Raw genomic sequence first — 25,260 nt, forward strand, 5'->3', positions numbered from 1 at the left:
CTCGAGAAGGGACTGTGACCAGTGCGACTTCGGTCCCCCAGCGCTCCAAGCCCACTCCCAATAAACGCATCCAAGGTCTCGGGTCCTTGTGTCCGCAAATGACATTCACCTGCGCCGAACCCGGACCCAGTTGAGCAAGATCAGGTCCCAGGGAAGGAGCCTGGGGAAGCATCTGGAGCCATGGTGCCCAGGGCTGGGGAATTTCCCGGGGGCTCTCTCGTGGTCCAGGTGCCCTCTCTCGCCCGTGGAGTGCCCACGCCATTCCTTAACCACCGCAGGATACCTGCATCCCGAGATAAGCGGCCCTGTGCCTCCAAGGGGCTCCGACACATGGGGCGGGGTTGCCAGTATATGGCCTACGTGGAGGCAAACCCGCAGACACCACCGTCCAGTCACCACCACCCCGAAGATCCCCCTGTTCTTCCATCCGTAAAGGGATCCCCCTTTACGGATGGAAGAACAGGGGGGAGGCCCCCAGGAGATGGCTTTTGTCCGAGCCGGGGCTGGCCAGTTTCGGGCCCAGACTCGGAACCCCGCATGCGCACCCAGGCCACTCCACCACAAGCCTCCCTCGGGGCAACATGCCCCACCTTTGAGTAACCAGGCCAGGTTCCCAGGTTCCCTGGGCACGTGACCCGGGAAACGGAAGCCCTTCCTGCCCGCAGAGGACCTCACATTTTCCCCGGGCCACACTTCCCAGCAGTTCTCCCGCCCCCGCATCCGCAGAGTGCCCAGGGAGGACCTGGGGACCTGGGGCCAGGGCGGGGCCCAGCCAGGGTTATGCGCCAGGTGAAGAGGGCCAGGGCGGGCGGTCCCCACGACCATGGAAGGGTTCTCCAGGGGGGACTCAGGCCTGCGCCCCGCCTGGGCCCCTAAGAGTCTTGCTTTGGCTCAAACTGCCCCACCCTGCCCCGAGGTGTCAAACTTGGACCCACCTGCCTCAACTCTCTAATATCTGCCCTAAACTACTCGAGAAGGGACTGTGACCAGTGCGACTTCGGTACCCCAGGGCTCCAAGCCCCCCCCAATAAAAGCATCCAAGGTCTCGGATCCTTGGTGTCCGCAAATGACATTCACCTGCGGCGAACCCGGGCCCAGGTGAGCAACATCAGGCCCCAGGGCAGGAGCCTGGGGAAGCATCTGGAGCCATGGTGCCCAGGGCTGGGGAATTTCCCGGGGGCTCTCTCGTGGTCCAGGTGCCCTCTCTCGCCCGTGGAGTGCCCACGCCATTCCTTAACCACCGCAGGACACCTGCATCCCGAGATAAGCGGCCCTGTGCCTCCAAGGGGCTCGGACACATGGGGCGGGGCTGTAAGTATACGGCCTACGTGGAGGCAAACCCGCAGACACCACCGTCCAGTCACCACCACCCCGAAGATCCCCCTGTTCTTCCATCCGTAAAGGGATCCCCCTTTACGGATGGAAGAACAGGGGGGAGGCCCCCAGGAGATGGCTTTTGTCCGAGCCGGGGCTGGCCAGTTTCGGGCCCAGACCTGAAACCCCGCATGCGCACCCAGGCCCCTCCACCACAAGCCTCCCTCGGGGCAACATGCCCCACCCTTGAGTAACCAGGCCAGGTTCCCAGGTTCCCTGGGCACGTGACCCGGGAAACGGAAGCCCTTCCTGCCCCCAGAGGACCTCACATTTTCCCCTGGCCACACTTCCCAGCAGTTCTCCCGCCCCCGCAACCGCAGAGTTCCCAGGGAGGACCTGGGGACCTGGGGCCAGGGCTGGGCCCAGCCACGGTTATGTGCCAGGTGAAGAGGGCCAGGGCGGGCGATCCCCACGACCATGGAAGGGTTCTCCAGGGGGGACTCAGGCCTGCGCCCCGCCTGGGCCCCTAAGAGTCTTGCTTTGGCTCAAACTGCCCCACCCTGCCCCGAGGTGTCAAACTTGGACCCACCTGCCTCCACTCTCTAATATCTGCCCTAAACTACTCGAGAAGGGACTGTGACCAGTGCGACTTCGGTCCCCCAGCGCTCCAAGCCCCCTCCCAATAAAGGCATCCAAGGTCTCCGGGCTTTGGTGTCTTCAAATGACATTCACCTGTGGCGAACCCGGGCACAGTTGAGCAAGATCAGGCCCCAGGGCAGGAGCCTGGGGAAGCATCTGGAGCCATGGTGCCCAGGGCTGGGGAATTTCCCGGGGGCTCTCTCGTGGTCCAGGTGCCCTCTCTCGCCCGTGGAGTGCCCACGCCATTCCTTAACCACCGCAGGACACCTGCATCCCGAGATAAGCGGCCCTGTGCCTCCAAGGGGCTCGGACACATGGGGCGGGGGTGCCAGTATACGGCCTACGTGGAAGCAAACCCGCAGACACCACCGTCCAGTCACCACCACCCCGAAGATCCCCCTGTTCTTCCATCCGTAAAGGGATCCCCTTTACCGATGGAAGAACAGGGGGGAGGCCCCCAGGAGATGGCTTATGTCCGAGCCGGGGCTGGCCAGTTTCGGGCCCAGACTCGGAACCCCGCATGCGCACCCAGGCCCCTCCACCACAAGCCTCCCTCGGGGCAACATGCCCCACCCTTGAGTAACCAGGCCAGGTTCCCAGGTTCCCTGGGCACGTGACCCGGGAAACGGAAGCCCTTCCTGCCCGCAGAAGACCTCACATTTTGCCCTGGCCACACTTCCCAGCAGTTCTCCCTCCCCCGCAACCGCAGAGTGCCCAGGGAGGACCTGGGGACCTGGGGCCTGGGCTGGGCCCAGCCACGGTTATGTGCCAGGTGAAGAGGGCCAGGGCGGGCGATCCCCACGACCATGGAAGGGTTCTCCAGGGGGGACTCAGGCCTGCGCCGCGCCTGGGCCCCTAAGAGTCTTGCTTTGGCTCAAACTGCCCCACCCTGCCCCGAGGTGTCAAACTTGGACCCACCTGCCTCCACTCTCTAATATCTGCCCTAAACTACTCGAGAAGGGACTGTGACCAGTGCGACTTCGGTCCCCCAGCGCTCCAAGCCCACTCCCAATAAACGCATCCAAGGTCTCGGGTCCTTGTGTCCGCAAATGACATTCACCTGCGCCGAACCCGGACCCAGTTGAGCAAGATCAGGCCCTAGGGAAGGAGCCTGGGGAAGCATCTGGAGCCATGGTGCCCAGGGCTGGGGAATTTCCCGGGGGCTCTCTCGTGGTCCAGGTGCCCTCTCTCGCCCGTGGAGTGCCCACGCCATTCCTTAACCACCGCAGGATACCTGCATCCCGAGATAAGCGGCCCTGTGCCTCCAAGGGGCTCCGACACATGGGGCGGGGTTGCCAGTATATGGCCTACGTGGAGGCAAACCCGCAGACACCACCGTCCAGTCACCACCACCCCGTAGATCCCCCTGTTCTTCCATCCGTAAAGGGATCCCCCTTTACGGATGGAAGAACAGGGGGGAGGCCCCCAGGAGATGGCTTTTGTCCGAGCCGGGGCTGGCCAGTTTCGGGCCCAGACTCGGAACCCCGCATGCGCACCCAGGCCACTCCACCACAAGCCTCCCTCCGGGCAACATGCCCCACCTTTGAGTAACCAGGCCAGGTTCCCAGGTTCCCTGGGCACGTGACCCGGGAAACGGAAGCCCTTCCTGCCGGCAGAGGACCTCACATTTTCCCCGGGCCACACTTCCCAGCAGTTCTCCCGCCCCCGCATCCGCAGAGTGCCCAGGGAGTACCTGGGGACCTGGGGCCAGGGCTGGGCCCAGCCACGGTTATGCGCCAGGTGAAGAGGGCCAGGGCGGGCGGTCCCCACGACCATGGAAGGGTTCTCCAGGGGGGACTCAGGCCTGCGCCCCGCCTGGGCCCCTAAGAGTCTTGCTTTGGCTCAAACTGCCCCACCCTGCCCCGAGGTGTCAAACTTGGACCCACCTGCCTCCACTCTCTAATATCTGCCCTAAACTACTCGAGAAGGGACTGTGACCAGTGCGACTTCGGTCCCCCAGCGCTCCAAGCCCCCTCCCAATAAAGGCATCCAAGGTCTCCGGGCCTTGGTGTCCGCAAATGACATTCACCTGTGGCGAACCCGGGCCCAGTTGAGCAAGATCAGGCCCCAGGGCAGGAGCCTGGGGAAGCATCTGGAGCCATGGTGCCCAGGGCTGGGGAATTTCCCGGGGGCTCTCTCGTGGTCCAGGTGCCCTCTCTCGCCCGTGGAGTGCCCACGTCATTCCTTAACCACCGCAGGACACCTGCATCCCGAGATAAGCGGCCCTGTGCCTCCAAGGGGCTCGGACATATGGGGCGGGGTTGCCAGTATACGGCCTACGTGGAGGCAAACCCGCAGACACCACCGTCCAGTCACCACCACCCCGAAGATCCCCCTGTTCTTCCATCCGTAAAGGGATCCCCCTTTACGGATGGAAGAACAGGGGGGAGGCCCCCAGGAGATGGCTTTTGTCCGAGCCGGGGCTGGCCAGTTTCGGGCCCAGACTTGGAACCCCGCATGCGCACCCAGGCCCCTCCACCACAAGCCTCCCTCGGGGCAACATGCCCCACCCTTGAGTAACCAGGCCAGGTTCCCAGGTTCCCTGGGCACGTGACCCGGGAAACGGAAGCCCTTCCTGCCCGCAGAAGACCTCACATTTTCCCCTGGCCACACTTCCCAGCAGTTCTCCCGCCCCCGCATAGGCAGAGTGCCCAGGGAGGACCTGGGGACCTGGGGCCAGGGCGGGGCCCAGCCAGGGTTATGCGCCAGGTGAAGAGGGCCAGGGCGGGCGGTCCCCACGACCATGGAAGGGTTCTCCAGGGGGGACTCAGGCCTGCGCCCCGCCTGGGCCCCTAAGTATCTTGCTTTGACTCAAACTGCCCCACCCTGCCCCGAGGTGTCAAACTTGGACCCACCAGCCTCCACTCTCTAATATCTGCACTAAACTACTCGAGAAGGGACTGTGACCAGTGCAACTTCTGTCCCCCACCGCTCCAAGCCCCCTCCCAATAAACGCATCCAAGGTCTCGGGTCCTTGGTGACCGAAAATGACATTCACCTGCGGCAAACCCGGGCCCAGGTGAGCAAGATCAGGCCCCAGGGCAGAAGCCTGGGGAAGCATCTGGAGCCATGGTGCCCAGGGCTGGGGAATTTCCCGGGGGCTCTCTCGTGGTCCAGGTGCCCTCTCTCGCCCGTGGAGTGCCCACGCCATTCCTTAACCACCGCAGGACACCTGCATCCCGAGATAAGCGGCCCTGTGCCTCCAAGGGGCTCGGACACATGGGGCGGGGGTGCCAGTATACGGCCTACGTGGAGGCAAACCGGCAGACACCACCGTCCAGTCACCACCACCCCGAAGATCCCCCTGTTCTTCCATCCGTAAAGGGATCCCCCTTTACGGATGGAAGAACAGGGGGGAGGCCCCCAGGAGATGGCTTTTGTCCGAGCCGGGGCTGGCCAGTTTCGGGCCCAGACTCGGAACCCCGCATGCGCACCCAGGCCCCTCCACCACAAGCCTCCCTTGGTGCAACATGCCCCACCCTTGAGTAACCAGGCCAGGTTCCCAGGTTCCCTGGGCACGTGACCCGGGAAACGGAAGCCCCTCCTGCCACCAGAGGACCTCAAATTTTCCCCTGGCCAGACTTCCCAGCAGTTCTCCCGCCCCCGCATAGGCAGAGTGCCCAGGGAGGACCTGGGGACCTGGGGCCAGGGCTGGGCCCAGCCAGGGTTATGCGCCCCGTGAAGAGGGCCAGGGCGGGCGGTCCCCACGACCATCGGAGGGTTCTCCAGGGGGGACTCAGGCCTGCGCCCCGCCTGGGCCACTAAAAGTCTTGCTTTGGCTCAAACTGCCCCACCCTGCCCCTAGGTGTCAAACTTGGACCCACCTGCCTCCACTCTCTAATATCTGCCCTAAACTACTCGAGAAGGGACTGTGACCAGTGTGACTTCGGTCCCCCAGCGCTCCAAGCCCCCTCCCAATAAAGGCATCCAAAGTCCCCGGTCCTTGGTGTCTGCAAATGACATTCACCTGTGGCGAACCCGTGCCCAGTTGAGCAAGATCAGACCCCAGGGCAGGAGCCTGGGGAAGCATCTGGAGCCATGGTGCCCAGGGCTGGGGAATTTCCCGGGGACTCTCTCGTTGTCCAGGTGCCCTCTCTCGCCTGTGGAGTGCCCACGCCATTCCTTAACCACCGCAGGACACCTGCATACCGAGATAAGCGGCCCTGTGCCTCTAAGGGGCTCGGACACATGGGGCGGGGGTGCCAGTATATGGCCTACGAGGAGGCAAACCCGCAGACAGCACCGTCCAGTCACCACCACCCCGAAGATCCCCCTGTTCTTCCATCCGTAAAGGGATCCCCCTTTACGGATGGAAGAACAGGGGGGAGGCCCCCAGGAGATGGCTTTTGTCCGAGCCGGAGCTGGCCAGTTTCGGGCCCAGACTCGGAACCCCGCATGCGCACCCAGGCCCCTCCACCACAAGCCTCCCTCGATGCAACATGCCCCACCCTTGAGTAACCAGGGCAGGTTCCCAGGTTCCCTGGGCACGTGACCCGGGATACGGAAGCCCTTCCTGCCCCCAGAGGACCTCACATTTTCCCCTGGCCACACTTCCCAGCAGTTCTCCCGCCCCCGCATAGGCAGAGTGCCCAGGGAGGACCTGGGGACCTGCGGCCAGGGCTGGGCCCAGCCACGGTTATGCGCCAGGTGAAGAGGGCCCGGGCGGGCGGTCCCCACGACCATGGGAGGGTTCTCCAGGGGGGACTCAGGCCTGCGCCCCGCCTGGGCCACTAAAAGTCTTGCTTTGGCTCAAACTGCCCCACCCTGCCCCGAGGTGTCAAACTTGGACCCACCTGCCTCCACTCTCTAATATCTGCCCTAAACTACTCGAGAAGGGACTGTGACCAGTGCGACTTCGGTCCCCCAGCGCTCCAAGCCCCCTCCCAATAAATGCATCCAAGGTCTCGGGTCCTTGGTGTCCGCAAATGACATTCACCTGCGGCGAACCCGGGCCCAGTTGAGCAAGATCAGGCCCCAGGGCAGGAGCCTGGGGAAGCATCTGGAGCCATGGTGCCCAGGGCTGGGGAATTTCCCGGGGGCTCTCTCGTGGTCCAGGTGACCTCTCTCGCCCGTGGAGTGCCCACGCCATTCCTTAACCACCGCAGGACACCTGCATCCCGAGATAAGCGGCCCTGTGCCTCCAAGGGGCTCGGACACATGGGGCGGGGCTGTAAGTATACGGCCTACGTGGAGGCAAACCCGCAGACACCACCGTCCAGTCACCACCACCCCGAAGATCCCCCTGTTCTTCCATCCGTAAAGGGATCCCCCTTTACGGATGGAAGAACAGGGGGGAGGCCCCCAGGAGATGGCTTTTGTCCGAGCCGGGGCTGGCCAGTTTCGGGCCCAGACTCGGAACCCCGCATGCGCACCCAGGCCCCTCCACCACAAGCCTCCCTCGGGGCAACATGCCCCACCCTTGAGTAACCAGGCCAGGTTCCCAGGTTCCCTGGGCACGTGACCCGGGAAACGGAAGCCCTTCCTGCCCCCAGAGGACCTCACATTTTCCCCTGGCCACACTTCCCAGCAGTTCTCCCGCCCCCGCATAGGCAGAGTGCCCAGGGAAGACCTGGGGACCTGGGGCCAGGGCGGGGCCCAGCCAGGTTTATGCGCCAGGTGAAGAGGGCCAGGGCGGGCGGTCCCCACGACCATGGAAGGGTTCTCCAGGGGGGACGCAGGCCTGCGCCCCGCCTGGGCCCCTAAGTATCTTGCTTTGACTCAAACTGCCCCACCCTGCCCCGAGGTGTCAAACTTGGACCCACCTGCCTCCACTCTCTAATATCTGCCCTAAAGTACTCGAGAAGAGACTGTGACCAGTGCAACTTCTGTCCCCCACCGCTCCAAGCCCCCTCCCAATAAACGCATCCAAGGTCTCGGGTCCTTGGTGTCCGAAAATGACATTCACCTGCGGCGAAACCGGGCCCAGGTGAGCAAGATCAGGCCCCAGGGCAGGATCCTGGGGAAGCATCTGGAGCCATGGTGCCCAGGGCTGGGGAATTTCCCAGGGGCTCTCTCGTGGTCCAGGTGCCCTCTCTCGCCCGTGGAGTGCCCACGCCATTCCTTAACCACCGCAGGACACCTGCATCCCGAGATAAGCGGCCCTGTGCCTCCAAGGGGCTCGTACACATGGGGCGGGGGTGCCAGTGTAAGGCCTACGTGGAGGCAAACCCGCAGACACCACCGTCCAGTCACCACCACCCCGAAGATCCCCCTGTTTTTTCATCCGTAAAGGGATCCCCCTTTACGGATGGAAGAACAGGGTGGAGGCCCCCAGGAGATGGCTTTAGTCCGAGCCGGGGCTGGCCAGTTTCGGGCCCAGACTCGGAAACCCGCATGCGCACCCAGGCCCCTCCACCACAAGCCTCCCTCGGGGCAACATGCCCCACCCTTGAGTAACCAGGCCAGGTTCCCATGTTCCCTGGGCAGGTGACCCAGGAAACGGAAGCCCTTCCTGCCCGCAGAGGACCTCACATTTTCCCCTGGCCACACTTCCCAGCAGTTTCCCGCCCCGCCATATGCAGAGTGCCCAGGGAGGACCTGGGGACCTGGGGCCAGGGCTCGGTCCAGCCACGGTTATGCGCCAGGTGAAGAGGGCCAGGGCGGGCGGTCCCCACGACCATGGAAGGGTTCTCCAGGGGGGACTCAGGCCCGCGCCCCGCCTGGGCCCCTAAGAGTCTTGCTTTGGCTCAAACTGCCCCACCCTGCCCCGAGGTGTCAAACTTGGACCCACCTGCCTCCACTCTCTAATATCTGCCCTAAACTACTCGAGAAGGGACTGTGACCAGTGCGACTTCGGTCCCCCAGCGCTCCAAGCCCCCCCCAATAAACGCATCCAAGGTCTCGGATCCTTCGTGTCCGCAAATGACATTCACCTGCGGCGAACCCGGGCCCAGTTGAGCAACATCAGGCCCCAGGGCAGGAGCCTGGTGAAGCATCTGGAGCCATGGTGCCCAGGGCTGGGGAATTTCCCGGGGGCTCTCTCGTGGTCCAGGTGACCTCTCTCGCCCGTGGAGTGCCCACGCCATTCCTTAACCACCGCAGGACACCTGCATCCCGAGATAAGCGGCCCTGTGCCTCCAAGGGGCTCGGACACACGGGGCGGGGCTGTAAGTATACGGCCTACGTGGAGGCAAACCCGCAGACACCACCGTCCAGTCACCACCACCCCGAAGATCCCCCTGTTCTTCCATCCGTAAAGGGATCCCCCTTTACGGATGGAAGAACAGGGGGGAGGCCCCCAGGAGATGGCTTTTGTCCGAGCCGGGGCTGGCCAGTTTCGGGCCCAGACTCGGAACCCCGCATGCGCACCCAGGCCCCTCCACCACAAGCCTCCCTCGGGGCAACATGCCCCACCCTTGAGTAACCAGGCCAGGTTCCCAGGTTCCCTGGGCACGTGACCCGGGAAACGGAAGCCCTTCCTGCCCCCAGAGGACCTCACATTTTCCCCTGGCCACACTTCCCAGCAGTTCTCCCGCCCCCGCATAGGCAGAGTGCCCAGGGAAGACCTGGGGACCTGGGGCCAAGGCGGGGCCCAGCCAGGGTTATGCGCCAGGTGAAGAGGGCCAGGGCTGGCGGTCCCCACGACCATGGAAGGGTTCTCCAGTGGGGACTCAGGCCTGCGCCCCGCCTGGGCCCCTAAGTATCTTGCTTTGACTCAAACTGCCCCACCCTGCCCCGAGGTGTCAAACTTGGACCCACCTGCCTCCACTCTCTAATATCTGCCCTAAAGTACTCGAGAAGAGACTGTGACCAGTGCAACTTCTGTCCCCCACCGCTCCAAGCCCCCTCCCAATAAACGCATCCAAGGTCTCGGGTCCTTGGTGTCCGAAAATGACATTCACCTGCGGCGAACCCGGGCCCAGTTGAGCAACATCAGGCCCCAGGGCAGGAGCCTGGGGAAGCATCTGGAGCCATGGTGCCCAGGGCTGGGGAATTTCCCGGGGGCTCTCTCGTGGTCCAGGTGCCCTCTCTCGCCCGTGGAGTGCCCACGCCATTCCTTAACCACCGCAGGACACCTGCATCCCGAGATAAGCGGCGCTGTGCCTCCAAGTGGCTCGGACACATGGGGCGGGGCTGCAAGTATACGGCCTACGTGGAGGCAAACCCGCAGACACCACCGTCCAGTCACCACCACCCCGAAGATCCCCCTGTTCTTCCATCCGTAAAGGGATCCCCCTTTACGGATGGAAGAACAGGGGGGAGGCCCCCAGGAGATGGCTTTTGTCCGAGCCGGGGCTGGCCAGTTTCGGGCCCAGACTCGGAACCCCGCATGCGCACCCAGGCCCCTCTACCACAAGCTTCCCTCGGGGCAACATGCTTCACCCTTGAGTAACCAGGCCAGGTTCCCAGGTTCCCTGGGCACGTGACCCGGGAAACGGAAGCCCTTCCTGCCCGCAGAAGACCTCACATTTTCCCCTGGCCACACTTCCCAGCAGTTTTCCTGCCCCCGCAACCACAGAGTGCCCAGGGAGGACCTGGGGACCTGGGGCCAGGGCTGGGCCCAGCCACGGTTATGCGCCAGGTGAAGAGGGCCAGGGCGGGCGGTCCCCACGACCATGGAAGGGTTCTCCAGGGGGGACTCAGGCCTGCGCACCGCCTGGGCCCCTAAGAGTGTTGCTTTGGCTCAAACTGCCCGACCCTGCCCCGAGGTGTCAAACTTGGACCCACCTGCCTCCACTCTCTAATTCTGCCCTAAACTACTCGAGAAGGGACTGTGACCAGTGTGACTTCGGTCCCCCAGCGCTCCAAGCCCACTCCCAATAAACGCATCCAAGGTCTCGGGTCCTTGGTGTCCGCAAATGACATTCACCTGCGGCGAACCCGGGCCCACTTGAGCAACATCAGGCCCCTGGGCTGGAGCCAGGGGAAGCATCTGGAGCCATGGTGCCCAGGGTTGGGGAATTTCCCGGGGGCTCTCTCGTGGTCCAGGTGCCCTCTCTCGCCCGTGGAGTGCCCACGCCATTCCTTAACCACCGCCGGACACCTGCATCCCGAGATAAGCGTCCCTGTGCCTCCTATGGGCTCGGACACATGGGGCGGGGGTGCCGGTATACGGCCTACGTGGAGGCAAACCCGCAGACACCACCGTCCAGTCACCACCACCCCGAAGATCCCCCTGTTCTTCCATCCGTAAAGGGATCCCCCTTTACGGATGGAAGAACAGGGGGGAGGCCCCCAGGAGATGGCTTTTGTCCGAGCCGGAGCTGGCCAGTTTCGGGCCCAGACTCGGAACCCCGCATGCGCACCCAGGCCCCTCCACCACAAGCCTCCCTCGATGCAACATGCCCCACCCTTGTGTGACCAGGCCAGGTTCCCATGTTCCCTGGGCAGGTGACCCGGGAAACCGAAGCCCTTCCTGCCCGCAGAGGACCTCACATTTTCCCCTGGCCACACTTCCCAGCAGTTTCCCGCCCCGGCATAGGCAGAGTGCCCAGGGAGGACCTGGGGACCTGGGGCCAGGGCTGGGCCCAGCCACGGTTATGCGCCAGGTGAAGAGGGCCAGGGCGGGCGGTCCCCACGACCATGGAAGGGTTCTCCAGGGGGGACTCAGGCCTGCGCCCCGCCTGGGCCCCTAAGAGTCTTGCTTTGGCTCAAACTGCCCCACCCTGCCCCGAGGTGTCAAACTTGGACCCACCTGCCTCCACTCTCTAATATCTGCCCTAAACTACTCGAGAAGGGACTGTGACCAGTGCGACTTCGGTCCCCCAGCGCTCCAAGCCCACTCCCAATAAACGCATCCAAGGTCTCGGGTCCTTGTGTCCGCAAATGACATTCACCTGCGCCGAACCCGGACCCAGTTGAGCAAGATCAGGCCCCAGGGAGGAGCCTGGGGAAGCATCTGGAGCCATGGTGCCCAAGGCTGGCGAATTTCCCGGGGGCTCTCTCGTGGTCCAGGTGCCCTCTCTCGCCCGTGGAGTGCCCACGCCATTCCTTAACCACCGCAGGACACCTGCATCCCGAGATAAGCGGCCCTGTGCCTCCAAGGGGCTCGTACACATGGGGCGGGGGTGCCAGTGTAAGGCCTACGTGGAGGCAAACCCGCAGACACCACCGTCCAGTCACCACCACCCCGAAGATCCCCCTGTTTTTTCATCCGTAAAGGGATCCCCCTTTACGGATGGAAGAACAGGGTGGAGGCCCCCAGGAGATGGCTTTAGTCCGAGCCGGGGCTGGCCAGTTTCGGGCCCAGACTCGGAAACCCGCATGCGCACCCAGGCCCCTCCACCACAAGCCTCCCTCGGGGCAACATGCCCCACCCTTGAGTAACCAGGCCAGGTTCCCATGTTCCCTGGGCAGGTGACCCAGGAAACGGAAGCCCTTCCTGCCCGCAGAGGACCTCACATTTTCCCCTGGCCACACTTCCCAGCAGTTTCCCGCCCCGGCATAGGCAGAGTGCCCAGGGAAGACCTGGGGACCTGGGGCCAGGGCTCGGTCCAGCCACGGTTATGCGCCAGGTGAAGAGGGCCAGGGCGGGCGGTCCCCACGACCATGGAAGGGTTCTCCAGGGGGGACTCAGGCCCGCGCCCCGCCTGGGCCCCTAAGAGTCTTGCTTTGGCTCAAACTGCCCCACCCTGCCCCGAGGTGTCAAACTTGGACCCACCTGCCTCCACTCTCTAATATCTGCCCTAAACTACTCGAGAAGGGACTGTGACCAGTGCGACTTCGGTCCCCCAGCGCTCCAAGCCCCCCCCAATAAACGCATCCAAGTTCTCGGATCCTTCGTGTCCGCAAATGACATTCACCTGCGGCGAACCCGGGCCCAGTTGAGCAACATCAGGCCCCAGGGCAGGAGCCTGGGGAAGCATCTGGAGCCATGGTGCCCAGGGCTGGGGAATATCCCGGGGGCTCTCTCGTGGTCCAGGTGCCCTCTCTCGCCCGTGGAGTGCCCACGCCATTCCTTAACCACCGCAGGACACCTGCATCCCGAGATAAGCGGCGCTGTGCCTCCAAGGGGCTCGGACACATGGGGCGGGGCTGCAAGTATACGGCCTACGTGGAGGCAAACCCGCAGACACCACCGTCCAGTCACCACCACCCCGAAGATCCCCCTGTTCTTCCATCCGTAAAGGGATCCCCCTTTACGGATGGAAGAACAGGGGGGAGGCCCCCAGGAGATGGCTTTTGTCCGAGCCGGGGCTGGCCAGTTTCGGGCCCAGACTCGGAACCCCGCATGCGCACCCAGGCCCCTCTACCACAAGCTTCCCTCGGGGCAACATGCTTCACCCTTGAGTAACCAGGCCAGGTTCCCAGGTTCCCTGGGCACGTGACCCGGGAAACGGAAGCCCTTCCTGCCCGCAGAAGACCTCACATTTTCCCCTGGCCACACTTCCCAGCAGTTTTCCTGCCCCCGCAACCACAGAGTGCCCAGGGAGGACCTGGGGACCTGGGGCCAGGGCTGGGCCCAGCCACGGTTATGCGCCAGGTGAAGAGGGCCAGGGCGGGCGGTCCCCACGACCATGGAAGCGTTCTCCAGGGGGGACTCAGGCCTGCGCACCGCCTGGGCCCCTAAGAGTGTTGCTTTGGCTCAAACTGCCCCACCCTGCCCCGAGGTGTCAAACTTGGACCCACCTGCCTCCACTCTCTAATATCTGCCCTAAACTACTCGAGAAGGGACTGTGACCAGTGTGACTTCGGTCCCCCAGCGCTCCAAGCCCACTCCCAATAAACGCATCCAAGGTCTCGGGTCCTTGGTGTCCGCAAATGACATTCACCTGCGGCGAACCCGGGCCCACTTGAGCAACATCAGGCCCCTGGGCTGGAGCCTGGGGAAGCATCTGGAGCCATGGTGCCCAGGGTTGGGGAATTTCCCGGGGGCTCTCTCGTGGTCCAGGTGCCCTCTCTCGCCCGTGGAGTGCCCACGCCATTCCTTAACCACCGCAGGACACCTGCATCCCGAGATAAGCGTCCCTGTGCCTCCTATGGGCTCGGACACATGGGGCGGGGGTGCCGGTATACGGCCTACGTGGAGGCAAACCCGCAGACACCACCGTCCAGTCACCACCACCCCGAAGATCCCCCTGTTCTTCCATCCGTAAAGGGATCCCCCTTTACGGATGGAAGAACAGGGGGGAGGCCCCCAGGAGAGGGCTTTTGTCCGAGCCGGAGCTGGCCAGTTTCGGGCCCTGACTAGGAACCCCGCATGCGCACCCAGGCCCCTCCACCACAAGCCTCCCTCGATGCAACATGCCCCACACTTGAGTAACCAGGCCAGGTTCCCAGGTTCCCTGGGCACGTGACCCGGGATACGGAAGCCCTTCCTGCCCCCAGAGGACCTCACATATTCCCCTGGCCACACTTTCCAGCAGTTCTCCCGCCCCCGCATAGGCAGAGTGCCCAGGGAGGACCTGCGGACCTGGGGCCAGGGCGGGGCCCAGCCAGGGTTATGCGCCACGTGAAGAGGGCCAGGGCGGGCGTTCCCCACGACCATCGGAGGGTTCTCCAGGGGGGACTCAGGCCTGCGCCCCGCCTGGGCCACTAAAAGTCTTGCTTTGGCTCAAACTGCCCCACCCTGCCCCGAGGTGTCAAACTTGGACCCACCTGCCTCCACTCTCTAATATCTGCCCTAAACTACTCGAGAAGGGACTGTGACCAGTGCAACTTCTGTCCCCCACCGCTCCAAGCCCCCTCCCAATAAACGCATCCAAGGTCTCGGGTCCTTGGTGTACGCAAATGACATTCACCTGCGGTGAACCCGGGCCCAGTTGAGCAAGATCAGGCCCCAGGGCAGGAGCCTGGGGAAGCATCTGGAGCCATGGTGCCCAGGGCTGTGGAATTTTCCGGGGGCCCTCTCGTGGTCCAGGTGCACTCTCTCGCCCGTGGAGTGCCCACGCCATTCCTTAACCACCGCAGGATACCTGCATCCCGAGATAAGCGGCCCTGTGCCTCCAAGGGGCTCGGACACATGGGGCAGGGGTGCCAGTATACGGCCTACGTGGAGGCAAACCCGCAGACACCACCGTCCAGTCACCACCACCCCGAAGATCCCCCTGTTCTTCCATCCGTAAAGGGATTCCCCTTTACGGATGGAAGAACAGGGGGGAGGCCCCCAGGAGATGGCTTTTGTCAGAGCCGGGGCTGGCCAGTTTCGGGCCCAGACTCGGAACCCCGCATGCGCACCCAGGCCCCTCCACCACAAGCCTCCCTCGGTGCAACATGACCCACCCTTGAGTAACCAGGCCAGGTTCCTAGGTTCCCTGGGCACGTGACCCGGGAAACGGAAGCCCGTCCTGCCCGCAGAGGACCTCACATTTTCCCCGGGCCACACTTCCCAGCAGTTCTCCCGCCCCCGCATCCGCAGAGTGCCCAGGGAGGACCTGGGGACCTGGGGCCAGGGCTGGGCCCAGCCACGGTTATGCGCCAGGTGTAGAGGGCCAGGGCGGGCGGTCCCCACGACCATGGAAGTGTTCTCCAGGGGGGACTCAGGCCTGCGCCCCGCCTGGGCCCCTAAGAGTGTTGCTTTGGCTCAAACTGCCCCACCCTGCCCCGAGGTGTCAAACTTGGACCCACCTGCATCCACTCCCTAATATCTGCCCTAAACTACTCGAGAAGGGACTGTGACCAGTGCGACTTCGGTCCCCCAGCGCTCCAAGCCCCCTCCCAATAAACGCATCCAAGGTCTCGGGTCCTTGTGTCCGCAAATGACATTCACCTGCGCCGAACCCGGGCCCAGTTGAGCAAGATCAGGCCCCAGGGCAGGAGCCTGGGGAAGCATCTGGACCCATGGTGCCCAGGGCTGGGGAATTTCCCGGGGGCACTCTCGTGGTCCAGGTGCCCTCTCTCGCCCGTGGAGTGCCCACGCCATTCCTTAACCACCGCAGGACACCTGCATACCGAGATAAGCGGCCCTGTGCCTCCAAGGGGCTCGGACACATGGGGCGGGGGTGCCAGTATACGGCCTACGTGGAGGCAAACCCGCCGACACCACCGTCCAGTCACCACCACCTCGAAGATCCCCCTGTTCTTCCATCCGTAAAGGGATCCCCCTTTACGGATGGAAGAACAGGGGGGAGGCCCCCAGGAGATGGCTTTTGTCCGAGCCGGAGCTGGCCGTTTCGGGCCCAGACTCGGAACCCCGCATGCGCACCCAGGCCCCTCCACCACAAGCCTCCATCGATGCAACATGCCCCACCCTTGAGTAACCAGGCCAGGTTCCCAGGTTCCCTGGGCACGTGACCCGGGATACGGAAGCCCTTCCTGCCCCCAGAGGACCTCACATTTTCCCCTGGCCACACTTCCCAGCAGTTCTCCCGCCCCCGCAAAGGCAGAGTGCCCAGGGAGGACCTGGGGACCTGGGGCCAGGGCGGGGCCCAGCCACGGTTATGCGCCAGGTGAAGAGGGCCAGGGCGGGCGGTCCCCACGACCATGGAAGGGTTATCCAGGGAGGACTCAGGCCTGCGCCCCGCCTGGGCCCCTAAGAGACTTGCTTTGGCTCAAACTGCCCCACCCTGCCCCGAGGTGTCAAACTTGGACCCACCTGCCTCCACTCTCTAATATCTGCCCTAAACTACTCGAGAAGGGACTGTGACCAGTGCAACTTCGGTCCCCCAGTGCTCCAAGCCCCCTCCCAATAAACGCATCCAAGGTCCCCGGTCCTTGGTGTCTGCAAATGACATTCACCTGTGGCGAACCCGGGCCCAGTTGAGCAACATCAGGCCCCAGGGCAGGAGCCTGGGGAAGCATCTGGAGCCATGGTGCCCAGGACTGGGGAATTTCCCGGGGGCTCTCTCGTGGTCCAGGTGCCCTCTCTCGCCCGTGGAGTGCCCACGCCATTCCTTAACCACCGCAGGACACCTGCATCCCGAGATAAGCGGCCCTGTGCCTCCAAGGGGCTCGGACACATGGGGCGGGGGTGCCAGTATACGGCCTACGTGGAGGCAAACCCGCAGACACCACCGTCCAGTCACCACCACCCCGAAGATCCCCCTGTTCTTCCATCCGTAAAGGGATCCCCCTTTACGGATGGAAGAACAGGGGGGAGGCCCCCAGGAGATGGCTTTTGTCCGAGCCGGGGCTGGCCAGTTTCGGGCCCAGACTCGAAACCCCGCATGCGCACCCAGGCCCCTCCACCACAAGCCTCCCTCGGGGCAACATGCCCCACCCTTGAGTAACCAGGCCAGGTTCCCAGGTTCCCTGGGCACGTGACCCGGGAAACGGAAGCCCTTCCTGCCCTCAGAGGACCTCACATTTTCCCCTGGCCACACTTCCCAGCAGTTCTCCCGCCCCCGCATAGGCAGAGTGCCCAGGGAGGACCTGGGCACCTGGGGCCCGGGCTGGGCCCAGCCAGGGTTATGCGCCAGGTGAAGAGGGCCAGGGCGGGCTTTCCCCACGACCATGGAAGGGTTCTCCAGGGAGGACTCAGGCCTGCGCCCCGCCTGGGCCCCTAAGAGTCTTGCTTTGGCTCAAACTGCCCCACCCTGCCCCGATGTGTCAAACTTGGACCCACCTGCCTCCACTCTCTAATATCTGCCCTAAACTACTCGAGAAGGGACTGTGACCAGTGTGACTTCGGTCCCCCAGCGCTCCTAGCCCCCTCCCAATAAACGCATCCAAGGTCTCGGGTCCTTGGTGTCCGCAAATGACATTCACCTGCGGCGAACCCGGGCCCAGGTGAGCAAGATCACGCCCCAGGGCAGGAGCCTGGGGAAGCATCTGGAGCCATGGTGCCCAGGGCTGGGGAATTTCCCGGGGGCACTCTCGTGGTCCAGGTGCCCTCTCTCGCCCGTGGAGTGCCCACGCCATTCGTTAACCACCGCAGGACACCTGCATCCCGAGATAAGCGGCCCTGTGCCTCCAAGGGGCTCGGACACATGGGGCGGGGGTGCCAGTGTACGGCCTACGTGGAGGCAAACCCGCAGACACCACCGTCCAGTCACCACCACCCCGAAGATCCCCCTGTTCTTCCATCCGTAAAGGGATCCCCCTTTACGGATGGAAGAACAGGGGGGAGGCCCCCAGGAGATGGCTTTTGTCCGAGCCGGGGCTGGCCAGTTTCGGGCCCAGACTCGGAACCCCGCATGCGCACCCAGGCTTCTCCACCACAAGCCTCCCTCGGTGCAACATGCCCCACCCTTGAGTAACCAGGCCAGGTTGCCAGGTTCCCTGGGCACGTGACCCGGGAAACCGAAGCCCTTCCTGCCCCCAGAGGACCTCACATTTTCCCCTGGCCACACTTCCCAGCAGTTCTCCCGCCCCCGCATAGGCAGAGTGCCCAGGGAGGACCTGGGGACCTGGGGCCAGGGCTGGGCCCAGCCACGGTTATACGCCAGGTGAAGAGGGCCAGGGCGGGCGGTCCCCACGACCAAGGGAGGGTTCTCCAGGGGGGACTCAGGCCTGCGCCCCGCCTGGGCCCCTAAGAGTCTTGCTTTGGCTCAAACTGCCCCACCCTGCCCCGAGGTGTCAAACTTGGACCCACCTGCCTCCACTCTCTAATATCTGCCCTAAACTACTCGAGAAGGGACTGTGACCAGTGCGACTTCGGTCCCCCAGCGCTCCAAGCCCCCTCCCAATAAACGCATCCAAGGTCTTAGGTCCTTGGTGTCCCCAAATGACATTCACCTGCGGCGAACCCGGGCCCAGGTGAGCAAGATCAGGCCCCAGGGCAGGAGCCTGGGGAAGCATCTGGAGCCATGGTGCCCAGGGCTGGGGAATTTCCCGGGGGCACTCTCGTGGTCCAGGTGCCCTCTCTCGCCCGTGGAGTGCCCACGCCATTCTTTAACCACCGCAGGACACCTGCATCCCGAGATAAGCTGCCCTGTGCATCCAAGGGGCTCGGACACTTGGGGCGGGGGTGCCAGTGTACGGCCTACGTGGAGGCAAACCCGCAGACACCACCGTCCAGTCACCACCACCCCGAAGATCCCCCTGTTCTTCCATCCGTAAAGGGATCCCCCTTTACGGATGGAAGAACAGGGGGGAGGCCCCCAGGAGATGGCTTTTGTCCGAGCCGGGGCGGGCCAGTTTCGGGCCCAGACCCGGAACCCCGCATGCGCACCCAGGCCCCTCCACCACAAGCCTCCCTCGGGGCAACATGCCCCACCCTTGAGTAACCAGGCCAGGTTCCCATGTTCCCTGGGCACGTGACCCGGGAAACGGAAGCCCTTCCTGCCCGCAGAGGACCTCACATTTTCCCCTGGCCACACTTCCCAGCAGTTCTCCCGCCCCTGCATAGGCAGAGTGCCCAGGGAGGACCTGGGGACATGGGGCCAGGGCTGGGCCCAGCCACGGTTATGCGCCAGGTGAAGAGGGCCAGGGCGGGCGGTCCCCACGACCAAGGGAGGGTTTTCCAGGGGGGACTCAGGCCTGCGCCCCGCCTGGGCCCCTAAGAGTCTTGCTTTGGCTCAAACTGCCCCACCCTGCCCCGAGGTGTCATACTTGGACCCACCTGCCTCCACTCTCTAATATCTGCCCTAAACTACTCGAGAAGGGACTGTGACCAGTGCGACTTCGGTCCCCCAGCGCTCCAAGCCCCCTCCCAATAAACGCATCCAAGGTCTCGGATCCTTGGTGTCCGCAAATGACATTCACCTGCGGCGAACCCGGGCCCAGTTGAGCAAGATCAGGCCCCAGGGCAGGAGCCTGGGGAAGCATCTGGAGCCATGGTGCCCAGGGCTGGGGAATTTCCTGGGGGCTCTCTCGTGCTCCAGGTGCCCTCTCTCGCCCGAGGAGTGCCCACGCCATTCCTTAACCACCGCAGGACACCAGCATCCCGAGATAAGCGGCCCTGTGCCTCCAAGGGGCTTGGACACATGGGGCGGGGGTGCCAGTATACGGCCTACGTGGAGGCAAACCCGCAGAAACCACCGTCCAGTCACCACCACCCCGAAGATCCCCCTGTTCTTCCATCCGTAAAGGGATCCCCCTTTACGGATGGAAGAACAGGGGGGAGGCCCCCAGGAGATGGCTTTTGTCCGAGCCGGGGCTGGCCAGTTTCGGGCCCAGACTCGAAACCCCGCATGCGCACCCAGGCCCCTCCACCACAAGCCTCCCTCGGGGCAACATGCCCCACCCTTGAGTAACCAGGCCAGGTTCCCATGTTCCCTGGGCACGTGACCCGGGAAACGGAAGCCCTTCCTGCCCCCAGAGGACCTCACATTTTCCCCTGGCCACACTTCCCAGCAGTTCTCCCGCCCCCGCATAGGCAGAGTGCCCAGGGAGGACCTGGGGACCTGGGGCCAGGGCTGGGCCCAGCCACGGTTATACGCCAGGTGAAGAGGGCCAGGGCGGGCGGTCCCCACGACCAAGGGAGGGTTCTCCAGGGGGGACTCAGGCCTGCGCCCCGCCTGGGCCCCTAAGAGTCTTGCTTTGGCTCAAACTGCCCCACCCTGCCCCGAGGTGTCAAACTTGGACCCACCTGCCTCCACTCTCTAATATCTGCCCTAAACTACTCGAGAAGGGACACTGACCAGTGCGACTTCGGTCCCCCAGCGCTCCAAGCCCCCTCCCAATAAACGCATCCAAGGTCTTAGGTCCTTGGTGTCCCCAAATGACATTCACCTGCGGCGAACCCAGGCCCAGGTGAGCAAGATCAGGCCCCAGGGCAGGAGCCTGGGGAAGCATCTGGAGCCATGGTGCCCAGGGCTGGGGAATTTCCCGGGGGCACTCTCGTGGTCCAGGTGCCCTCTCTCGCCCGTGGAGTGCCCACGCCATTCTTTAACCACCGCAGGACACCTGCATCCCGAGATAAGCTGCCCTGTGCATCCAAGGGGCTCGGACACATGGGGCGGGGGTGCCAGTGTACGGCCTACGTGGAGGCAAACCCGCAGACACCACCGTCCAGTCACCACCACCCCGAAGATCCCCCTGTTCTTCCATCCGTAAAGGGATCCCCCTTTACGGATGGAAGAACAGGGGGGAGGCCCCCAGGAGATGGCTTTTGTCCGAGCCGGGGCTGGCCAGTTTCGGGCCCAGACTCGGAAACCCGCATGCGCACCCAGGCCCCTCCACCACAAGCCTCCCTCGGGGCAACATGCCCCACCCTTGAGTAACCAGGCCAGGTTCCCAGGTTCCCTGGGCACATGACCCGGGAAACGGAAGCCCGTCTTGCCCCCAGAGGACCTCACATTTTCCCCTGGCCACACTTCCCAGCAGTTCTCCCGCCCCGCATCGGCAGAGTGCCCAGGGAGGACCTGGGGACCTGGGGCCACGGCTGGGCCCAGCCAGGGTTATGCGCCAGGTGAAGAGGGCCAGGGCGGGCGGTCCCCACGACCATGGAAGGGTTCTCCAGGGAGGACTCAGGCCTGCGCCCTGCCTGGGCCCCTAAGAGTCTTGCTTTGGCTCAAACTGCCCCACCCTGCCCCGAAGTGTCAAACTTGGACCCACCTGCCTCCACTCTCTAATATCTGCCCTAAACTACTCGAGAAGGGACTGTGACCAGTGTGACTTCGGTCCCCCAGCGCTCCAAGCCCCCTCCCAATAAACGCGTCCAAGGTCTCAGGTCCTTGGTGTCCGCAAATGACATTCACCTGCGGCGAACCCGGGCCCACTTGAGCAACATCAGGCCCCTGGGCAGGAGCCTGGGGAAGCATCTGGAGCCATGGTGCCCAGGGCTGGGGAATTTCCCGGGGGCTCTCTCGTGGTCCAGGTGCCCTCTCTCGCCCGTGGAGTGCCCACGCCATTCCTTAACCACCGCAGGACACCTGCATCCCGAGATAAGCGGCCCTGTGCCTCCAAGGGGCTCGGACACATGGGGCGGGGGTGCCAGTGTACGGCCTACGTGGAGGCAAACCCGCAGACACCACCGTCCAGTCACCACCACCCCGAAGATCCCCCTGTTCTTCCATCCGTAAAGGGATCCCCCTTTACGGATGGAAGAACAGGGGGGAGGCCCCCAGGAGATGGCTTTTGTCCCAGCCGGGGCTGGCCAGTTTCGGGCCCAGACTCGGAACCCCGCATGCGCACCCAGGCCCCTCCACCACAAGCCTCCCTTGGGGCAACATGCCCCACCCTTGAGTAACCAGGCCAGGTTCCCAGGTTCCCTGGGCACGTATCCCGGGAAACGGAAGCTCTTCCTGCCCGCAGAGGACCTCACATTTTCCCCTGGCCACACTTCCTAGCAGTTCTCCCGCCCCCGCAACCGCAGAGTGCCCAGGGAGGACCTGGGGACCTGGGGCCAGGGCTGGGCCCAGCCACGGTTATGTGCCAGGTGAAGAGGGCCAGGGCGGGCGGTCCCCACGACCATGGAAGGGTTCTCCAGGGGGGACTCAGGCCTGCGCCCCGCCTGGGCCCCTAAGAGTCTTGCTTTGGCTCATACTGCCCCACCCTGCCCCGAGGTGTCAAACTTGGACCCACCTGCCTCCACTCTCTAATATCTGCCCTAAACTACTCGAGAAGGGACTGTGACCAGTGCGACTTCGGTCCCCCAGCGCTCCAAGCCCACTCCCAATAAACGCATCCAAGGTCTCGGGTCCTTGTGTCCGCAAATGACATTCACCTGCGCCGAACCCGTACCCAGTTGAGCAAGATCAGGCCCCAGGGAAGGAGCCTGGGGAAGCATCTGAAGCCATGGTGCCCAGGGCTGGGGAATTTCCCGGGGGCTCTCTCGTGGTCCAGGTGCCCTCTCTCGCCCGTGGAGTGCCCACGCCATTCCTTAACCACCGCAGGACACCAGCATCCCGAGATAAGCGGCCCTGTGCCTCCAAGGGGCTCGGACACATGGGGCGGGGGTGCCAGTATACTGCCTACGTGGAGGCAAACCCGCAGACACCACCGTCCAGTCACCACCACCCCGAAGATCCCCCTGTTCTTCCATCCGTAAAGGGATCCCCCTTTACGGATGGAAGAACAGGGGGGAGGCCCCCAGGAGATGGCTTTTGTCCGAGCCGGGGCGGGCCAGTTTCGGGCCCAGACCCGGAACCCCGCATGCGCACCCAGGCCCCTCCACCACAAGCCTCCCTCGGGGCAACATGCCCCACCCTTGAGTAACCAGGCCAGGTTCCCATGTTCCCTGGGCACGTGACCCGGGAAACGGAAGCCCTTCCTGCCCGCAGAGGACCTCACATTTTCCCCTGGCCACACTTCCCAGCAGTTCTCCCGCCCCTGCATAGGCAGAGTGCCCAGGGAGGACCTGGGGACATGGGGCCAGGGCTGGGCCCAGCCACGGTTATGCGCCAGGTGAAGAGGGCCAGGGCGGGCGGTCCCCACGACCAAGGGAGGGTTTTCCAGGGGGGACTCAGGCCTGCTCCCCGCCTGGGCCCCTAAGAGTCTTGCTTTGGCTCAAACTGCCCCACCCTGCCCCGAGGTGTCATACTTGGACCCACCTGCCTCCACTCTCTAATATCTGCCCTAAACTACTCGAGAAGGGACTGTGACCAGTGCGACTTCGGTCCCCCAGCGCTCCAAGCCCCCTCCCAATAAACGCATCCAAGGTCTCGGATCCTTGGTGTCCGCAAATGACATTCACCTGCGGCGAAACCGGGCCCAGTTGAGCAAGATCAGGCCCCAGGGCAGGAGCCTGGGGAAGCATCTGGAGCCATGGTGCCCAGGGCTGTGGAATTTTCCGGGGGCCCTCTCGTGGTCCAGGTGCACTCTCTCGCCCGTGGAGTGCCCACGCCATTCCTTAACCACCGCAGGATACCTGCATCCCGAGATAAGCGGCCCTGTGCCTCCAAGGGGCTCGGACACATGGGGCAGGGGTGCCAGTATACGGCCTACGTGGAGGCAAACCCGCAGACACCACCGTCCAGTCACCACCACCCCGAAGATCCCCCTGTTCTTCCATCCGTAAAGGGATCCCCCTTTACGGATGGAAGAACAGGGGGGAGGCCCCCAGGAGATGGCTTTTGTCAGAGCCGGGGCTGGCCAGTTTCGGGCCCAGACTCGGAACCCCGCATGCGCACCCAGGCCCCTCCACCACAAGCCTCCCTCGGTGCAACATGACCCACCCTTGAGTAACCAGGCCAGGTTCCTAGGTTCCCTGGGCACGTGACCCGGGAAACGGAAGCCCGTCCTGCCCGCAGAGGACCTCACATTTTCCCCGGGCCACACTTCCCAGCAGTTCTCCCGCCCCCGCATAGGCAGAGTGCCCAGGGAGGACCTGGGGACCTGGGGCCAGGGCTGGGCCCAGCCACGGTTATGCGCCAGGTGTAGAGGGCCAGGGCGGGCGGTCCCCACGACCATGGAAGTGTTCTCCAGGGGGGACTCAGGCCTGCGCCCCGCCTGGGCCCCTAAGAGTGTTGCTTTGGCTCAAACTGCCCCACCCTGCCCCGAGGTGTCAAACTTGGACCCACCTGCATCCACTCCCTAATATCTGCCCTAAACTACTCGAGAAGGGACTGTGACCAGTGCGACTTCGGTCCCCCAGCGCTCCAAGCCCCCTCCCAATAAACGCATCCAAGGTCTCGGGTCCTTGTGTCCGCAAATGACATTCACCTGCGCCGAACCCGGGCCCAGTTGAGCAAGATCAGGCCCCAGGGCAGGAGCCTGGGGAAGCATCTGGACCCATGGTGCCCAGGGCTGGGGAATTTCCCGGGGGCACTCTCGTGGTCCAGGTGCCCTCTCTCGCCCGTGGAGTGCCCACGCCATTCCTTAACCACCGCAGGACACCTGCATACCGAGATAAGCGGCCCTGTGCCTCCAAGGGGCTCGGACACATGGGGCGGGGGTGCCAGTATACGGCCTACGTGGAGGCAAACCCGCCGACACCACCGTCCAGTCACCACCACCTCGAAGATCCCCCTGTTCTTCCATCCGTAAAGGGATCCCCCTTTACGGATGGAAGAACAGGGGGGAGGCCCCCAGGAGATGGCTTTTGTCCGAGCCGGAGCTGGCCGTTTCGGGCCCAGACTCGGAACCCCGCATGCGCACCCAGGCCCCTCCACCACAAGCCTCCATCGATGCAACATGCCCCACCCTTGAGTAACCAGGCCAGGTTCCCAGGTTCCCTGGGCACGTGACCCGGGATACGGAAGCCCTTCCTGCCCCCAGAGGACCTCACATTTTCCCCTGGCCACACTTCCCAGCAGTTCTCCCGCCCCCGCAAAGGCAGAGTGCCCAGGGAGGACCTGGGGACCTGGGGCCAGGGCGGGGCCCAGCCACGGTTATGCGCCAGGTGAAGAGGGCCAGGGCGGGCGGTCCCCACGACCATGGAAGGGTTATCCAGGGAGGACTCAGGCCTGCGCCCCGCCTGGGCCCCTAAGAGACTTGCTTTGGCTCAAACTGCCCCACCCTGCCCGGAGGTGTCAAACTTGGACCCACCTGCCTCCACTCTCTAATATCTGCCCTAAACTACTCGAGAAGGGACTGTGACCAGTGCAACTTCGGTCCCCCAGTGCTCCAAGCCCCCTCCCAATAAACGCATCCAAGGTCCCCGGT

This window comes from Desmodus rotundus, chromosome 1, assembly GCF_022682495.2.
Source record: "Desmodus rotundus isolate HL8 chromosome 1, HLdesRot8A.1, whole genome shotgun sequence".
In the NCBI taxonomy this organism is placed as follows: Eukaryota; Metazoa; Chordata; class Mammalia; order Chiroptera; family Phyllostomidae; genus Desmodus; species Desmodus rotundus.